This window comes from Lolium perenne, chromosome 6 (assembly GCF_019359855.2).
Source record: "Lolium perenne isolate Kyuss_39 chromosome 6, Kyuss_2.0, whole genome shotgun sequence".
Classification (NCBI taxonomy): Eukaryota; Viridiplantae; Streptophyta; class Magnoliopsida; order Poales; family Poaceae; genus Lolium; species Lolium perenne.
Genome location: NC_067249.2, coordinates 19,800,168 through 19,819,549, shown reverse-complemented (window position 1 = coordinate 19,819,549; position 19,382 = coordinate 19,800,168). Strand labels below are relative to the sequence as shown.

General features: G+C 43.9%; 1 pseudogene; it reads left to right on the top strand.

Moving 5' to 3' along the window:
- The first annotated feature begins 1,463 nt into the window (after positions 1–1,463).
- On the top strand, positions 1,464–18,088 carry LOC139832312 (uncharacterized; annotated as a pseudogene).
- The last annotated feature ends 1,294 nt before the right edge of the window (positions 18,089–19,382 follow it).

Sequence of the window (19,382 nt, the reverse complement as noted above, 5' to 3'; positions counted from 1 at the left end):
AATCTCCGTTTCGGCGCGCTGTAAACTGCTGGCGCGCGTGATACCGAATTTTCCCCCGTCGGAGGCTCTATTTTGCAGCGCGCGTTGGTGCGGGAAAAAAGCACCTCCGCCGGAGGCTCTATTTTGCAGCGCGCGGCGCAAATTGCTAAATTTGACCCTTTTTTTCAAAATTAATCAAATGAACAATGAAAAATTGATCGAAAATACGAATATATTTAAAAGTTCAACGATACAGCGCGACATAGAGGACGAAAATACAAATCTAAACTAAAGCTACTCGTCCGACTCCCAGTCGAAGTCCAACGAGTGGGTGCTCGGAGTCGTCTCCGACACCGGCGTCGTCATCCACTCGAAGGAGGAGGAGGACGACATAACGATGGTGGACGGCCCTGCGCCGTTCTTCTTTTCCTCCTCCTTCCTTGCCGCCTTCTCGGCCCTCGCCGCTTTCCTCGCGGCGGACTCGGCGCGGCGCTTCTCGCGGCTCGCCTTCTTCTTCGCTTTGACCGCCGCCTTCTCCTACTCCTTCTGCTTGTAGAAGGCTTCCGTGGCGGCGACGTCTTCGGGGCAGCGGCGCCCACTCGAGGCGCATCGCCTCGTCGTGCTCGGCGATGAGGAGGCGCTGCTCCAACTCCCATTGTCGGCGCTGCTGCTCGCGCGTGATGACCAGCGGCGGCGCGAGCATCTCCGCCTGCTCCCGCGTGAAGACGTCGTGGAAGTTCATCGTCCGCTGGGAGCGGCTGAGTCGCCAGGAAACGGTGTCGTACGCCTGCGCCGCCTCGTGCGCCGTATCGAATGTGCCGAGGCGGATCCGCTCGTCGCCGGAGCGGATTTCCGCGTCGAACCGGCCGCTCGGCCGTGCCCAAACGCCGTGGTAGCCGGAGGAGGGGCGGCGGCGCGGAGGCATCGTCGGCGCGGAGGCGGAGCGTCGGCGGGAGAGAGAAAGCGGCGCGGAGAGAAGCGGAGCGGCGCGGAGACGAACTGGAGCGTCAGTTGGCGCGTTCGCGCGTGTCACCTTTATAGCCCGCGCGGCAGCCGACCCATCAATTCTCCCGCGCGGGATAGCGCGAAACCGCGGGCGCGGAAAAGTTTTTACCGCGCGCGCCTTTTTCCCGCATCTGCTGGGGGTTCGCGCCCGCGCGCGCCCGCGCGCGCCCGCGCGCGCCAAGCTGGCGGTTTTTTTTGCCTCAGGCGTTATGCCGCTTCTGTTGGAGATGCTCTTAGATCACGACACGTCGCCCTCCACGCGCACGTACTGAATCGGAGGGAAAAACTAACGCTGCTGTATCCGTAGGCCTCTTTGTTGGCCTAAACTGTAACCGAAAAATCAGGAAGATGATGATTGTGATTGATTACAACGAATAAAAGTTACTTGCTATTGAAGAAATACCTTGGCACCTGGAAACTACTCGCTGCCGGCCGCCTCCACCATCCGGCACTCCGACGTTGCCGCAACTCTAGTGCCAATGTCCATGGATCGTGAGGTGACAACTGGAGTTGAGACAGGCGATGTCCAGTACAACGCCTCTGCCGCCGATCACGAGGAGATCATAGGAGCCGATACCACCGATGTCATGTACAACGTCGCCATCGCCGGTGGTGAGGTGACCACAGGAGTCGTTTCCTCCAATGTCCAGTACAACGCTGCTGCTGCCACCGTGAAGGTGCAGCCGGTTTGTTCCTTTGCAGTTGACTCGCCCCAGGATCATGTTGTCAGGGACACCTCCTTGCCCCTTGGCGGTGAACGAGCTTCCATGTTCACGGCGATGATCCAATTTTCCACGTTGAAAGCTTCAGCTACAATGGCAACAACCAATGAGGTATAAAACTGATCTATGTATTGCTGCGAACAATATCATAATTTATTTGTAGCAATTGAGTTTACGTAAATTTGAATGCAGGTGCATGATACTAATTCTGAATCTCTATTGGTTCCTAAAGTTGGAATGGCTTTCAAGTCAGAAGAGGATGCATATGAATTTTATAACACATATGATGGTAAGATTGGTTTTAGCATCCGAAAGAGCCACTCAAAGTTGAGACCTGATAAATCAGTATATCAGAAACATATTGTTTGTACTAACGAAGGGGAAAGAGGTACTCATTCGAAACATGACACTCTAAAACAAAATGCTGCCACAAGATCCCGTTGTGATGCCCGTATTCAGTTTAGTATTACTCGCGATGGCGTTTGGAAGGTGCAAAAGGTTGTACTCGACCATAATCATTATCTCGCAAGTCCAGATAAGAGATACATGTTGCGGTCACAACGCTGTATGATAGAATCTGATAAACTTATGATTGGTCATATGGGGGAAGCAGGATTAAAGCCTGCGGAAGTGTTCAAGTTTTTCAAGCAGTGGTACGGAGGACATGAGCATGTACCTTTCTTGCGGGTGGATAGCAATAACTATATTGGTCGTGAGCGCAAGAAGTATTTGGATGTCAACGACGCACAAACACTACTGGAATTCTTGAAAAACAAACAGCTAGAAGATCCTTCTTTTTTATGCCATACAATTAGACGAGGAAGATTGCCGGATAGCTAATTTCTTTTGGGCAGATGGTCAAGCTATCATGGACTATGCTTGCTTTGGCGATGCTTTGTCATTTGACACCACTTTTCAAACAAACAAGTTTGAAATGCCTGGAAAGTTCAGTGGCATTCTTTGAGCAGGAGTGGCAAGAATTGTTGATTACTTATGATCTTGTGGAGAACTCATGGATACAAACTCTATATGGTTTGTGTGAGAAGTGGGCTGCGGTGTACCGCAATGATTCATTTTCCGCTGACATGACCTCAACTCAAAGGAGCGAAGGTATGAACAATGTGTTGAAGAAACAATTTCGTAAGAAGCTCTATCTTTCAGAGTTCTTAGTAGAATATGAGAAGTTTGGTGCTAGCCTTCGTGAAAATGAATTAGATGGTGATGAGGACATCCCTACCACACAACTACCTCCATCATTACAAGATGAAGATGTTCCTGCTGTGAAGCTCAAGTCCAATGAAGTTAGGATTGGACCTATGACAAGGGCTCGTGCGAAGCTACTTAAACAACAGGTGAATTTATTCCTAAACGATACTTTGATTGATGAGAACTTTATATTGTCTAAGTCCTGTTATTTATGTATGATCAGGTATGAAGAGAGAGCAAGCATCGCACGAGGAGAAGAGGAGCAGCTGGACGTGAAGATGGACGTGAAGCCGGACATGGAGCTGGACATGAAGACACCCCATGGACGCGCGAGGGAGGAGCGGGAGGCATGCGCGAGAAGAGACGTCACAGTCCAGGCCAGCCCAGCACCCGGTCAGACCGGCTGCCACGCCGACGCGCCCGGTCCCTGGCCCGGTCCGACCGGGCGGCCCGCTGATGCGCGTAGATGACGTATTGTCTTTCCGTTCAACACGCGTCCGTTGGGAACCCCAAGAGGAAGGTGTGATGTGTACAGCAGTAAGTTTCCCTCAGTAAGAAACCAAGGTTTATCGAACCAGTAGGAGCCAAGAAGCACGTTGAAGGTTGATGGCGGCGAGATGTAGTGCGGCGCAACACCAGGGATTCCGGCGCCAACGTGGAACCTGCACAACACAACCAAAGTATTTTGCCCCAACGAAACAGTGAGGTTGTCAATCTCACCGGCTTGCTGTAACAAAGGATTAGATGTATAGTGTGGATGATGATTGTTTGCAGAGAACAGTAGAACAAGTATTGCAGTAGATTGTATTCGATTAAAAGAATGGACCGGGGTCCACAGTTCACTAGAGGTGTCTCTCCCATAAGATAAATAGCATGTTGGGTGAACAAATTACAGTTGGGCAATTGACAAATAGAGAGGGCATGACAATGCACATACATGACATGATGAGTATTGTGAGATTTAATTGGGCATTACGACAAAGTACATAGACCGCTATCCAGCATGCATCTATGCCTAAAAAGTCCACTTTCAGGTTATCATCCGAACCCCTTCCAGTATTAAGTTGCAAACAACAGACAATTGCATTAAGTATGGTGCGTAATGTAATCAATAACTACATCCTCGGACATAGCATCAATGTTTTATCCCTAGTGGCAACAGCACATCCACAACCTTAGAACTTTCATCATTTGTCCCAGATTTAATGGAGGCATGAACCCACTATCGAGCATAAATACTCCCTCTTGGAGTTAAGAGTAAAAACTTGGCCAGAGCCTCTACTAATAACGGAGAGCATGCAAGATCATAAACAACACATAGGTAATAGATTGATAATCAACATAACATAGTATTCTCTATCCATCGGATCCCAACAAACACAACATATAGCATTACAGATAGATGATCTTGATCATGTTAGGCAGCTCACAAGATCCGACAATGAAGCATAATGAGGAGAAGACAACCATCTAGCTACTGCTATGGACCCATAGTCCAGGGGTGAACTACTCACTCATCACTCCGGAGGCGACCATGGCGGTGAAGAGTCCTCCGGGAGATGATTCCCCTCTCCGGCAGGGTGCCGGAGGCGATCTCCTGAATCCCCCGAGATGGGATTGGTGGCGGCGGCGTCTCTGGAAGGTTTTCCGTATCGTGGCTCTCGGTACTGGGGGTTTCGCCACGAAGGCTTTAAGTAGGCGGAGGAGATAGGTCAGGGGGCCACACGAGGGCCCCACACAACAGGCTGGCGCGGCCAAGGCTCAGGCCGCGCCGCCTTAGTGTCTCGGCGCCCCGTGGCCCCACTTCGTGACTCCTTCGGTCTTCTGGAAGCTTCGTGTGAAAATAGGCCCCTGGGCGTTGATTTCGTTCAATTCCGAGAATATTTCCTTACTAGGATTTCTGAAACCAAAAACAGCAGAAAACAGCAACTGGCTCTTCGGCATCTCGTTAATAGGTTAGTGCCGGAAAATGCATAAATATGACATAAAGTATGCATAAAACATGTAGATATCATCAATAATGTGGCATGGAACATAAGAAATTATCGATACGTCGGAGACGTATCAGCATCCCCAAGCTTAGTTCTGATCGTCCCGAGTGTAAACGATAACAAAGATAATTTCTGGAGTGACATGCCATCATAACCTTGATCATACTATTGTAAGCATATGTAATGAATGCAGCGATCAAAACAATGTAAATGACATGAGTAAACAATTGAATCATAAAGCAAAGACTTTTCATGAATAGTACTTCAAGACAAGCATCAATAAGTCTTGCATAAGAGTTAACTCATAAAGCAATAATTCAAAGTAAAGGTATTGAAGCAACACAAAGGAAGATGAAGTTTCAGCGGTTGCTTTCAACTTGTAACATGTATATCTCATGGATATTGTCAATGTAAAGTAATATAACAAGTGCAATATGCAAGTATGTAGGAATCAATACACAGTTCACACAAGTGTTTGCTTCTTGAGGTGGAGAGAGATAGGTGAACTGACTCAACATAAAAGTAAAAGAAAGGTCCTTCAAAGAGGAAAGCATCGATTGCTATATTTGTGCTAGAGCTTTGGTTTTGAAAACAAGAAACAATTTTGTCAACGGTAGTAATAAAGCATATGAATTATGTAAATTATATCCTACAAGTTGCAAGCCTCATGCATAGTATACTAATAGTGCCCGCACCTTGTCCTAATTAGCTTGGATTTACATGGATTATCATAGCATAGCACATGTTTCAACCAAGTGTCACAAAGGGGTACCTCTATGCCGCCTGTACAAAGGTCTAAGGAGAAAGCTCGCATTGGATTTCTCGCTTTTGGTTATTCTCAACTTAGACATCCATACCGGGACAACATAGACAACAGATAATGGACTCCTCTTTAATGCATAAGCATTCAACAACAGATAATATTCTCATAAGAGATTGAGGTTTGTTGTCCAAACTGAAACTTCCACCATGGATCATGGCTTTAGTTAGCGGCCCAATGTTTTTCTCTAACAATATGCATACTCAAACCATTTGATCATGATAAATCACTCTTACTCCAGACAAGACGAACATTCATAGAAACTCACATGATATTCAACAAAGAAATAGTTGATGGCGTCCCCAGGAACATGGTTATCGCACAACAAGCAACTTAATAAGAGATAAAGTGCATAAGTACATATTCAATACCACAATAGTTTTTAAGCTATTTGTCCCATGAGCTATATATTGCAAAGATAAAGAATGGAAATTTTAAAGGTAGCACTCAAGAAATTTACTTTGAAATGGCGGAGAAATACCATGTAGTAGGTAGGTATGGTGGACACAAATGGCATAGTGGTTGGCTCAAGGATTTTGGATGCATGAGAAGTATTCCCTCTCGATACAAGGTTTAGGCTAGCAAGGTTTATTTTGAAGCAAACACAAGGATGAAGCGGTGCAGCAAAACTCACATAAAAGACATATTGTAAACATTATAAGACTCTACACCGTCTTCCTTGTTGTTCAAACTCAATACTAGAAATTATCTAGGTCTTAGAGAGATCAATTATGCAAACCAAATTTTAGCATGATCTATGTATTTCTTCATTAATAGGTGCAAAGTATATGATGCAAGAGCTTAAACATGAGCACAACAATTGCCAAGTATCACATTATCCAAGACATTTTAGTAACTACTACATGTATCATTTTCCAATTCCAACCATATAACAATTTAACGAAGAAGAAACTTTCGCCATGAATACTATGAGTAAAGCCTAAGGACATATTTGTCCATATGCAACAGCGGAGCGTGTCTCTCTCCCACACAATGAATGCTAGGATCCATTTTATTCAAACAAAACAAAAACAAAAACAAACCGACGCTCCAAGCAAAGTACATAAGATGTGATGGAATAAAAATATAGTTTCAGGGGAGGAACCTGATAATGTTGTCGATGAAGAAGGGGATGCCTTGGGCATCCCCAAGCTTAGACGCTTGAGTCTTCTTGATATATGCAGGGGTGAACCACCGGGGCATCCCCAAGCTTAGAGCTTTCACTCTCCTTGATCATGTTGTATCATCCTCCTCTCTTGACCCTTGAAAACTTCCTCCACACTAAACTCGAAACAAACTCATTAGAGGGTTAGTGCACAATCAAAATTCACATATTCAGAGGTGACACAATCATTTTTACACTTCTGGACATTGCACAAAGCTACTGAAAGTCAATGGAATCTAAAAATCCATCAAGCATGGCAAAACAGGCAATGCGAAATAAAAGGCAGAATCTGTCAAAACAGAACAGTTCGTAAAGACGTATTTTTAAGAGGCACCAGACTTGCTCAGATGAGAAAACTTAAAACTAATGAAAGTTGCGTACATATCTGCGGATCACTCACGTAAATTGGCATAATTTTCTGAGTTACCTACAGAGAATTAGACCCAGATTCGTGATAGCAAAGAAATCTGTTTCTACGCAGTAATCCAAATCTAGTATCATCCTTCTATTAGAGACTTTACTTGGCACAACAATGCAATAAAACTAAGATAAGGAGAGGTTGCTACAGTAGTAACAAATTCCAAGACTCAAATATAAAATAAAAGTACTGTAGTAAAAACATGGGTTGTCTCCCATAAGCGCTTTTATTTAACGCCTTTCCGCTAGGCGCAGAAAGTGTATATCAAGTATTATCAAGAGACAAAGTGTCAACATCATAATTTGTTCTAATGATAGAATCAAAAGGTAACTTCATTCTCTTTCTAGGGAAGTGTTCCATACCTTTCTTAAGAGGAAATTGATAGTTAATATTACCTTCCTTCATATCAATGACAACACCAACAGTTCGAAGAAAAGGTCTTCCCAATATAATGGGACAAGATGCATTGCATTCAATATCCAAGACAACAAAATCAGTGGGGACAAGGTTATTTTTAACCATAATACAAACATTATCAACTCTCCCCAAAGGTTTCTTCGTAGAGTTATCAGCAAGATTAACATCCAAATAACAGTTTTTCAATGGTGGCAAGTCAAGCATATTATAGATTTTCTTAGGCATAACAGAAATACTTGCACCAAGATCACATAAAGCATTACAACCAAAGTCATTGACCTACATCTTAATGATGGGCTCCCAACCATCCTCTAGCTTCCTAGGAACAGAAGCTTCGCGTTCTAGTTTCTCTTCTCTAGCTTTTATGAGAGCATTTGTAATATGTTTCGTGAAAGCCAAATTTATAGCACTAGCATTAGGAATCTTAGCAAGTTTTTGTAAGAACTTTATAACTTAAGAGATATGACAATCATCAAAATCCAAACCATTATAATCTAAAGCAATGGGATCATTATCCCCAATGTTGGAAAAAATTTCAGCAGTTTTATCACAGGCAGTTTCAGCAATTTTAGCGATTTGAGCGGTTTTCGCTTTGCATTAGAAGTGGAAACATTGCCTACACCAATTCTTTTACCATTATCAGTAGGAGGTGCAGCAACATGTGGAGCATTAGCATTACTAGTGGTGGTAATAGTCCAAACTTTAGCTATATTATCTTCTTTAGCTAGTTTTTCATTTTCTTCTCTTTCCCACCTAGCATGCAGTTCAGCCATTAATCTTATATTCTCATTAATTCTAACTTGTATGGCATTTGCTGTAGTAACAATTTTATTTTCAATATCCATATTAGGCATAACTTTCAATTTCAAAAGATCCACATCAGCAGCAAGACTATCAACTTTAGAAGCAAGTATATCAATTTTCCCAAGCTTTTCTTCAACAGATTTGTTAAAAGCAGTTTGTGTACTAATAAATTCTTTAAGCATGGCTTCAAGTCCAGGGGGTGTATTCCTATTATTGTTGTAAGAATTCCCATAAGAATTACCATAACCATTACCATTATTATAAGGATATGGCCTATAGTTGTTACTAGAATTGTTCCGATAAGCATTGTTGTTGAAATTATTAATTTTAATGTAGTTTACATCAACATGTTCTTATTGAGCAACCAATGAAGCTAATGGAACATTATTAGGATCAACATTTGTCCTACCACTCACAAGCATAGACATAATAGCATCAATCTTATCACTCAAGGAAGAGGTTTTTTCGACAGAATTTACCTTCTTACCTTGTGGAGCTCTTTCTGCGTGCCATTCAGAGTAATTAATCATCATATTATCAAGAAGATTTGTTGCTTCACCAAGAGTGATGGACATAAAGGTACCTCCAGCAGCTGAATCCAATAGGTTTCGCGAAGAAAAATTCAGTCCTGCATAAAAGGTTTGGATGATCATCCAAGTAGTCAGTCCATGGGTTGGGCAATTTTTAACCAAAGATTTCATTCTTTCCCATGCTTGTGCAACATGCTCAGTATCCAATTGTTTAAAATTCATTATGCTACTCCTCAAAGATATAATTTTAGCAGGGGGATAATATCTACCAATAAAATCATCCTTGCATTTAGTCCATGAATCAATACTATTCTTAGGCAGAGATAGCAACCAATCTTTAGATCTTCCTCTTAATGAGAAAGGAAACAGTTTTAATTTTATTATGTCACCATCTACATCTTTATACTTTTGCATTTCACAAAGTTCAACAAAATTATTGAGATGGGCAGCAGCATCATCAGAACTAACACCAGAAAATTGCTCTCGCATAACAAGATTCAGTAAAGCAGGTTTAATTTCAAAGAATTCCGATGTAGTAGCGGGTGGAGCAATAGGTGTGCATAAGAAATCATTATTATTTGTGGTTGTGAAGTCACACAACTTAGTATTTTCAGGAGTACCCATTTTAGCAACATTAAATAAAGCAAACTAGATAAAGTAAATGCAAGTAACTAATTTTTTTGTGTTTTTAATATGGCAAACAATAAAGTAAAACTAGCAACTAATTTTTGTGTGTTTTGATTTAGTGCAGCAAACAAAGTAGTAAATAAAATAAAGCAAGACAAAAACAAAGTAAAGAGATTGGATTGTGGAGACTCCCCTTGCAGCGTGTCTTGATCTCCCCGGCAACGGCGCCAGAAATTCTGCTTGATGCGCGTAGATGACGTATTGTCTTTCCGTTCAACACGCGTCCGTTGGGAACCCCAAGAGGAAGGTGTGATGCGTACAGCAGTAAGTTTCCCTCAGTAAGAAACCACAGTTTATCGAACCAGTAGGAGCCAAGAAGCACGTTGAAGGTTGATGGCGGCGAGATGTAGTGCGGCGCAACACCAGGGATTCCGGCGCCAACGTGGAACCTGCACAACACAACCAAAGTACTTTGCTCCAACGAAACAGTGAGGTTGTCAATCTCACCGGCTTGCTGTAACAAAGGATTAGATGTATAGTGTGGATGATGATTGTTTGCAGAGAACAGTAGAACAAGTATTGCAGTAGATTGTATTCGATTAAAAGAATGGACCGGGGTCCACAGTTCACTAGAGGTGTCTCTCCCATAAGATAAATAGCATGTTGGATGAACAAATTACAGTTGGGCAATTGAAAAATATAGAGGGCATGACAATGCACATACATGACATGATGAGTATTGTGAGATTTAATTGGGCATTACGACAAAGTACATAGACCGCTATCCAGCATGCATCTATGCCTAAAAAGTCCACTTTCAGGTTATCATCCGAACCCCTTCCAGTATTAAGTTGCAAACAACAGACAATTGCATTAAGTATGGTGCGTAATGTAATCAATAACTACATCCTCGGACATAGCATCAATGTTTTATCCCTAGTGGCAACAGCACATCCACAACCTTAGAACTTTCTGTCATTGTCCCAGATTTAATGGAGGCATGAACCCACTATCGAGCATAAATACTCCCTCTTGGAGTTAAGAGTAAAAACTTGGCCGGAGCCTCTACTAATAACGGAGAGCATGCAAGATCATAAACAACACATAGGTAATAGATTGATAATCAACATAACATAGTATTCTCTATCCATCGGATCCCAACAAACACAACATATAGCATTACAGATAGATGATCTTGATCATGTTAGGCAGCTCACAAGATCCGACAATGAAGCATAATGAGGAGAAGATAACCATCTAGCTACTGCTATGGACCCATAGTCCAGGGGTGAACTACTCACTCATCACTCCGGAGGCGACCATGGCGGTGAAGATTCCTCCGGGAGATGATTCCCCTCTCCGGCAGGGTGCCGGAGACGATCTCCTGAATCCCCCGAGATGGGATTGGCGGCGGCGGCGTCTCTGGAAGGTTTTCCGTATCGTGGCTCTCGGTACTGGGGGTTTCGCCACGAAGGCTTTAAGTAGGCGGAGGAGATAGGTCAGGGGGCCACACGAGGGCCCCACACAACAGGCCGGCGCGGCCAAGGCCCAGGCCGCGCCGCCTTAGTGTGTCGGCGCCCCGTGGCCCCACTTCGTGACTCCTTCGGTCTTCTGGAAGCTTCGTGTGAAAATAGGCCCCTGGGCGTTGATTTCGTCCAATTCCGAGAATATTTCCTTACTAGGATTTCTGAAACCAAAAACAGCAGAACAAAGAATCGGCTCTTCGGCATCTCGTTAATAGGTTAGTGCCGAAAAATGCATAAATATGACATAAAGTATGCATAAAACATGTAGATATCATCAATAATGTGGCATGGAACATAAGAAATTATCGATACGTCGGAGACGTATCACCCGCCGGATCCACCCCGGCGCCAACCGGGCGCTCCGCTGATGCCATCCGGGCGGGGTACTGGGCCACACGTCCCGCACCCGGTCACCACCCGGTCCCTAGCCCGCTCCAAACCAGACCGGCCGAGTCCGAGTCTGTCTCGACTAGATCTATTCTGGGTCGGTTATTTTCGTACTTTTTCGACCTGAGGTCGTCCCGAACACCTATATAAGTGCCCAGGACGCCCCCAAAGTTGCTTTAGACCATGTTTAAGATAAACTCTAGTTCATAGTTGATTGCTTTGCAACTCTATTGAATCCCTACATCATATTGCATTGATTTGGTGTAATCCCTGAAAGTCTTGTGTGATCTGTTGTTCCATTGGGAATTAGAAGGGATCTGTTGTTCCATTGGGAATTAGAAGGTTGCAACTTACCGCTTCGTGGTCGGCGGCTACGTGCGCAAGTGTGTGGAGTTGCGAATATCTTGCAGGGTTGAGAGCTATTGCATTGGCGACATGGACCAATCGAGAGATCTCGTTGTGTCATACAAGTTATCATCCACTTCATCAAGTTATCTCCGCTGTGTTCGCCCCGTGATCATCATCACCACCGTTGCTTACTGAGAAGATCGGGCCACCCCTTATCAGATGCAGATTTCAAGTCACGGAAGTCTAAACCGGTTACTTTTGTAAGAAATTTACCTATGTTGAAGACTGCAGCTGAGTCATATACAAGGAGGATTTATACTGATTTTGAGGAGGAGTTCAAACAGCAACATTCAGTCAAGTGCGAAATTATTTCCACAATTGGAACACTCAAAACATACAAGGTGATGGCTATGCCATTTGAGGATGACGCACTAGTTACCTTTAATCATGAGAATGTGACCATATCATGTTCCCGCATAAAGTATGAATCTAAAGGTATGCAATCAGATTTTGACAATTTTTTTAGTAATAATATTTCATGATATGTGTGTCTTTATGTCATAGGTCTGCTGTGCAAGCATGCTCTCTGAGTGTTCAACATCAATGAGATTTTCATATTGCCATCGCAATATATACTACATAGGTGGAGAAAATATGCAAAAAGAGGTTATTCTTCGAATACCCAGGGAAGTCCTCAAGAAACTTTACAGACTCGCCCTGCTCGCATTTCTCGGAAAGCAACCTCTATTGCACTTAAGTGCTCTGTTTCAGAAGAACTTCTTGTAGAATTAGAGAAAGCTATAGACATGCTAGATCTAGAAGCAGATGAATCACTAAGCCAAAGAGGACCTGCCAAACCTGAAATTGTCCGTATGAATTCAGATGTATTCATTGAAGATGTAACAAATGGAAACATATCATTTAAAGTTCCCCGTGCGATAAAAGGTCGAATGGTAAAAAGAGCAAAAGATGCACTTGAAAAGGAAGGAACAAAGAAAGGAAAGAGTGGAACAAAGAAGCCAAAGTCTGGAACGAAAAAAGGTAGTACTGCACCAATTGTTATTTGTTTCACTATTGCACAAGAAGTAAAGTTTGCCTTGTTTCCATGGTTCATCAATAGCAAGTACTGGAAACAAAGTGAAGGCGGATACTCCAGTCGGAGAAGATCCTCGGCAGTTTACTGTAAGATAGATTACTCTAGGTTCTGAACTTTGTCATTTAATTTTAACACAACCGTTTTAAACATTTTTATATGTATGATGACACAGTAAACTTTTGACGCGAGCGCAGGGACTAGTACTGCAATACCACACATCTCAAATAATATGCATTATGGACAAAGTCCCCTACAATTTACCGTAAGACAGATTGCACGAGTTTATTATTATTATTTTCATGTAATATAATATAGTACCACAAGAACTCTAAACAGTTGCCTACATTTTCATGACACGGGGATCTTTTCAGGCAGGAATAAGTTCTAATATTGCAATGCCACACTCAGTTGGGAAGGACAAAAAAAATCTGAGGTAGGACGAATTTTTAAGAATGTAAATGCGAAAATAGTCCTAAAACAATAATGATGCATATTGCTCAAACACAATCACTAAATACAATAAAAATAAAAACATATTTTATTATAAATAGAACCTGAAAAAACATACCAATAATGCCTACTCAATGGCTAAGCTTTACCTCTTTTTAAAAAATCTAATGTAATTCAAACACTTAAAATCCGTTTGATTATCTCTCATTTGATGCATAACTCGGTCTTATTATCTTTGTTGCGAAAAATTTCTCTCAATTGTTAATGCCACCATGTGTAAAACCAATGTCATCTTAATGGAGTGATAATGCGGTCGAAGAAAATATACCATGCCTTTTAAATATCTAGAAATCTCGAAAGTCTCCAATTTTGCGAGTATAAATAATGAATAACTAGAATTTACTAAGGTTCAATCAATAATAAATCTATGTTATCAGCAATGTTATTCATATTGAACATAGAATATGAGTGTGTTTGGAGATAATAGTCTATATTTTTGATTTGCAGGCCATTTTGCGCAGTGTTCACTGAAACAAGCATAACTTTCTCATGCGGAGTCTGTTTTCGACGTAGCAAAATAAGGTGTTGCCACCCGGTGGCACTACCCCCCCTCCCGATGCCGTCAGCTCACGCTTTGCGATTCGTGCTGACAGCATGGGATGGAATCAAGCGCATGCACTAATCAGGGCCAGACCTGCAAATCACCTACAGTACACAGCGGGGCGCATGCTGAATTTAGTCAGATTATGCAGGCTACGTCAGTGGCAATGGCAGGTTTCCCGAGTGTGGATTGCTTAGTCAAAGTCTCATCTCTGACGATGCCTGCGCGAGTGAACAGGGGACACTGCTGGTTGGGAGAGTGCGTAGAGTGCCGTGGACAGATTGTCAGCCATCAATGTGTTAGTGCTAGTAGACTACATGAACTAGTTTGGCCGAGTAGTAGAGAAGAGAACGATGTGCATGCAGCTTAGCTAGTGGGGTGGATATAGATACGTAGGCATACATGAAACGCGCAGTGGTAGCACTTGAAATGTGCAATGCATGCAGAAAATAGTGTTTGGACTGCTTCACAGTCAATACTGCGGATGAAAACAAATGTCACAACAGTTAACTGGCAAAAGGCTGGTACATGCAGCGAAATCTCACGCTGCATCGTTCTGCAGATCATTTACACTCGACACCTAATTAGGGATTCGAGTACTGTTCAACAACTTTTGGCTAGTGTTAAATGCATCGCGTCCCGGGCCGGGGCTGTCAGCACCAATCTCAAACGCACCATCCGACGGCAGCCAGGGGGGCAGTGCCAACCGGTGGCAACAAATCCACTCTCTTTCGACGTATGACCACTTAAAATTTTCAGAAAAAACACGCGCATCTAAATGTATTCACCAAAAGTCAAGGTAGGGCATCTGCCCTACCTTGCCCTATTGGGAGCTTCGCCCCTGGCCACACTTCTCTAATAATATGTATCATGGACAAGGTCCTATACAATTTACTGTAAGAAATTACTCAAGTTGTTCTTATATTTGTATGTGTAACAGAATTGTACAACAAAAACTCTGAATAATTTCGTAACTTATCATGACACAGGGATCTTTCGAGGCAGGCACAAGTTCTAATTGAGTTCACAAATAATTCTTTTCAAGTGGGTTCTTCGACAATGTTTGCTCCATTCATCCCATGAGGGTATACAGAACTTCTTCTTCAAACTGATCAAGCTCCAGAGGTGCCACACCCATCGAGAAGATTGGATTTTGATGTACCGAATCCTGGAGGATGGAAGGAGTAGGCATAGTAGTAATTTTTTTTCTTCTTTTTTCTGGTCATTGACCCATGTATGATTATTCCCTTTTTACTAAAATATTTGAAACAACCATACACTTGAGGGAAAAAACACCATATGTTCATTCATTCATCACTCTGAATATATACAGTGGTAAGTTTAGCGATTTTTTTTTAAAATAATACACTTTTTAATATTAATTCCAGGAATAATAGCCGTTTTTAGATAATTTCAGAAATAATACACCGTCGGGGTGTTTGAACCCGAAATTGCAATATCGGGGCAGATGAACCCGAATTAGTTATCTCGGGGATGAGGAACCCGATAACACCATTCTTCTGCGCCGTGAAGAAAAAAGAAAAGCAACAAAGAAGTAATCGGGGTGGCGGAACCCGATTTCTAAAAATCGGGCAAGTCTAACACGACTTTCATAAATCGGGTTTGTTGAACCCGATTTTTTGGCAGCAAGAATTTTTCCCGCCTTTTCGCGTTCGCACCGCCGTGTTTCCCTCCCGCCTTTGCCGCCACCCTTCCCGCCACTTCTTCCCGCCACTCCTTCCCGCTATCATCTCCCGCCACTATCTCCCGCTATATTTTCCCGCCACACTGTCGATTTTTTGCCTATAAAAGCAGGCATCGCTACTCTGGACTGCACAAGTTTTTGTATCTCTTTTTTTATCCCGTTTGCTCACCCTTAGCCATCATGAGTGTGCCTTGCTCTGACCAAGAGTTTAGGCCGGCGAAGGCGAAGGCTGCAAGTTTGCCCCCGGGTGTGACTGCGGAGCGGTGTTGGTGCGGTCGTCTTGCAAAGGTTATGCAGGTCGAGGATTTCTCCGACCAGTTCGGCATGAAATTTTTCATGTGTGCGAGCTATGAGCATGATCCACCCCGTAGTTCAACTTCGTCGTCCACCAGGCCGCCGGTATGTTTGGACATAATTTTATGTTGGCATTAATTTATCTATGAATGTGATTTAATGTTATTGTTTGTGTTGCAGTCTCCCCCGCCCCTATGCAAATGGTTTCACTGGAAAGACACGGAGCAGCCGAATTGGGCGCGTCAGGAGGTTGAGGAGAAACACCGACGTGCGTGGGCAACGTTCTTTGAGGAGGAGCGTTGGGAAAAGGTTCGTGCTAATGAAAAAGCAGAGCGAGAGAGGCAGATACAGAAACTTAGGGCGGAACAAGCTCGTAATCGCGAGGTGAATCAGAAGAGGATGGATGATGAGGCTGCACGTAGGTTTGCAGAGGAAGAGGTGCGCAGGGAGGCTCGTGAAGCGGAGAGAAAGAGACTAAGGGAAAGAGCTGCTGAGGCGCAAGCGGCAGAAGAACGCGGCGACAAGTCTGGAAAATGGCCACGGTGGACGCAGGAAAGTAGAGTGATGTGTCGTACTGGCAATGTATCTTAATTTCAGTTTTAGTTTGTCGTTGTATCTTAAATTCCGTTGTAGTGCTAAGCCGTATTTTAATTTCAGCTGCAATGTATCTTAATTTCAGTTGTAGTATTAATGTGAAATGAATTTGCCCCGAAAATGTTGTGTCAGAAATTTGGGCTCAATTGTTTGCCGCCACTTTTTCCCGCCCAATTTGTCCCGCTCAATGTTCCCGCCCAATTTTTCCTGCTCACATCTTCCCGCCGAAAGTCATCCCTTCTATCCTATAAATACCCCCACCGTTTTCTTGTATTTCAGTGTAGCCTCTCAACAAGATGGATCCCCCTTATAAGAATCCCCCCATCTTTTCAATGAATTCATGGCCGAATATCTTCTAGACAGTGCTCGCTATGTGATGAGGGAGAGTAAGATAGAGACCTTCGAGGAGTTCATCAGTAGCGACGCCTTGTTCCGTAAGGTCGGTAGGAAATTTGAGACTTGGTCTTATGGATATCCAGTGAAGAAGATGCCTGCTCGTAGCCCACGGGAAATAAGGTGTGAGCTTATCAGGCTGAATGAGAAGTGGAAGTCACTAACATGGAAGAATGAAGAAGATAGGGAAAGGGATTTGAAATATCCAGAACGATGGGCGGCTGAGAGTGAAGCCGACGATGATATCTTCGAGCCTAGCACCAAGGGAAAGAAAGCTGCATCGTTGAAGGGAAAGAGTGCCAAGTCCTCGAAGGGCAAGAGTGTTGCACCGCCAGTCGTCGATTCAGACGACGACTTCGAGCCTAGCACCAAGGCCATGAAAGCTGCATCGTCGAAGGGCAAGGGAAAGGGTGTGTTGCGTTCTTAGTGTTTTAGTTATCAGTAATCATGGATCTTGTAGTATGTTGTAGCGATGGTGTACCATTTAATATGTTAGCAGAGAGTTTTGTTGTAGTAGTAAGTTGTATCTTAATTATCGCTTGAAGTTCAATATGAAATGTTTGTTAAATAGAAATAATAGTAACATTAGTCATACATGGTGCATACAAATAGTAGCCATACATGGTGCATACAAATAGTAATCATACATGGTGCATACAAATAGTACTCATACACTAGATGAAGAAAGTAATAGTAGGAATAAGGCTTATCCATACAGATGACCCACTGAGTATCATCTCACTGATCACGGCCCCTCCCTTGACCAAACCTCGGTGGCGGTCCAGCCTGAAAAGGTGACGGCGAGTACATACGGACAGGTGGCTGCCGATGTCGGGGAGGAAGCATGTACCCCTGCTCGTGCTGACTGTACTGCGTGGGATCTGGAGGTGGAGTTTGATGTTGACTTGAAATCCAGTCTTGATAGCTCTGCTGTGTTTCGTCCTGATCCTGAGCACTGGACCAGAAGGATCGTGATCCGGACCCTGTCGACATATGTCCCTCACCTTTGATTAGATTAAAAAAAACGTTAGTCGATCATGAGGAAATTCACACATGCTGCACAATTAATATGGATAGTGATGAATTGCTTACCCTCTGGCTCATCCATACGGGGACGCCACCCGAAGTTAGGCATGGGAGATTGCTGCTCCATGCCGAAACCGCCACGCTGCCAATACTCGTAAGTAGGCTCCTGCTGCTGCTGGTTTTGCCAACCAGAACCTCCTGCCTGGTTAGGAGATGGTGGCCTCGGGCTCAGCGGTACCTCCATACGTGGGCGCGGGACGTGCCGCGGCTGATGCACCTGCAAAGAGGGACGAGGTGGCCGTTGTGCTGCTCGGTACTTGGCAACATCCGAAGGTCGGGTGCATGTGATAGTCGCGTAGATACGACGTAGTTTGTCCTGAAGATGCTGTGCGAAGGAGGCGTGGTGCTCATACCGTCCAAGAAGTGGGCCGGAGGAGAGCGAGCGTGCATACTGGGCGGCGTCATCTTGCAGCTCCGCCGTCAACACGGCCTACAATTGTGAGCTCAAATTAGTTATTTGTTGGCCAAATGTAGAAAATATATATTTGACTTACTGCGTGATGCCGAGTGCCTGAAGTGGAGTGACGAGGGTAGGTGTCCCACTGTGTGGAGGGATCCCTCTGAACTGGGTCACACGCCTGGCTCAGCCGAAGTCGTGTCCTAGGCATGTATGCCCGCAAGTAGTGCTGAAATTCCTGAAGATCAAATGCCTCCATAGTGGCCCATGAAACTGCCGGCGCATTGGCCCAACCGGTGATGTATGGAGCGAGGAGTTGTACCCATCCAGCAGCAGTCTTGTTCGCTCCTTTTCTGTTGTACCTGAAAAATGAACACGAACATGTCTTAGGATAAAATTATGATTGTCCAACATGATGTAATAACTTTGGATAAATTTAAATTGTACTCACGCGTGGACGCGTGGTGGTAGAGGAACTGTGGGAGGTGGTGGCTCGATCAACTGACGTTGTCCAAACTGTCTCATGACCCTCTGTTGCGACATCTCCTCCACGAAGATATCGAAGATGATCTTCGCCTTCGTCATCCAGTAGGCCCAATCTCTAGTACACATGTTCGATATACCGCCTGGGTATGCCTCTTCGCGGTGGTCCTCGCTGTATGGCTCCCAGGTGACATCGCTCTCTAGTAGTAGGTCAAACTGCTCTGTGAATGCTGGGTAGCAATTCCTTAGATGATTATGCCCAAAACGTCTCTGCATAACATAACACAACTATGTTAGTGTTACATCTTATATAAAAATATAAAGAAGGAGTAAATATT